The sequence below is a fragment of the Arachis stenosperma genome, chromosome 9, assembly GCF_014773155.1.
Source record: "Arachis stenosperma cultivar V10309 chromosome 9, arast.V10309.gnm1.PFL2, whole genome shotgun sequence".
Lineage (NCBI taxonomy): Eukaryota > Viridiplantae > Streptophyta > Magnoliopsida > Fabales > Fabaceae > Arachis > Arachis stenosperma.
Window position 1 is genome coordinate 152,163,185 of NC_080385.1, and position 1,031 is coordinate 152,164,215.

At 41.2% G+C, this 1,031-nt stretch overlaps 1 non-coding gene across 1 annotated transcript; it reads right to left on the bottom strand.

Moving 5' to 3' along the window:
• Positions 1-234: 234 nt before the first annotated feature.
• LOC130953760 (small nucleolar RNA R71) lies at positions 235-342 on the bottom strand. The gene has a single exon (XR_009075922.1). It is a non-coding gene; the product is annotated as a small nucleolar RNA R71 (small nucleolar RNA).
• Positions 343-1,031: the final 689 nt, after the last annotated feature.

Consider the following 1,031-nt stretch of genomic DNA (forward strand, 5'->3'; position numbering starts at 1 on the left):
CATGGACTTCCATTGGAAGATCCTCATCAGTTCTTAGCTGAATTCTTGCAAATCTGTGACACAGTCAAGACCAATGGGGTAGACCCTGAGGTCTATAGACTGATGCTATTCCCTTTTGCTGTAAGAGACAGAGCTAGAATATGGTTAGACTCTCAACCTAAAGAAAGCCTGGACTCTTGGGAAAAGCTAGTCAATGCCTTCTTGGCAAAGTTCTTTCCACCTCAAAGATGGAGTAAGCTTAGAGTGGAAGTCCAAACCTTCAGACAGAAGGATGGAGAATCCCTCTATGAAGCTTGGGAAAGATACAAACAATTAATCAGAAAATGTCCTTCTGACATGCTTTCTGAATGGAGCATCATAGGTATTTTCTATGATGGTCTCTCTGAACTATCCAAGATGTCTTTGGATAGCTCTGCTGGAGGATCTCTTCATCTGAAGAAGACGCCTACAGAGGCTCAAGAGCTAATTGAAATGGTTGCAAATAACCAATTCATGTACACTTCTGAAAGGAATCCTGTGAACAATGGGACTAGTCAGAAGAAAGGAGTTCTTGAGATTGACACTCTGAATGCCATTTTGGCTCAGAACAAGATATTGACTCAACAAGTCAATTTGATTTCTCAAAGTCTGTCTGGAATGCAAAATGCACCAAGTAGTACTAAGGATGCTTCATCTGAAGAAGAAGCTTATGATCCTGAGAACCCTTCAATGGAAGAGGTGAATTACCTAGGAGAACCCTATGGAAACACCTATAATTCTTCATGGAGAAATCACCCAAATTTCTCATGGAAGAATCAAGAGAGACCTCAACAAGGTTTCAACAACAATGGTGGAAGAAACAGGTTTAGCAATGGCAAGCCTTTTCCATCATCTTCTCAGCAACAGACAGAGAATCCTAAGCAGAACCCCTCTGACTTAGCAACCATGGTCTCTGATCTAATCAAAACCACTCAAAGTTTCATGACTGAAACAAGATCCTCCATTAGAAATTTGGAGGCGCAAGTGGGACAGCTGAGTAAGAAAATTACTGA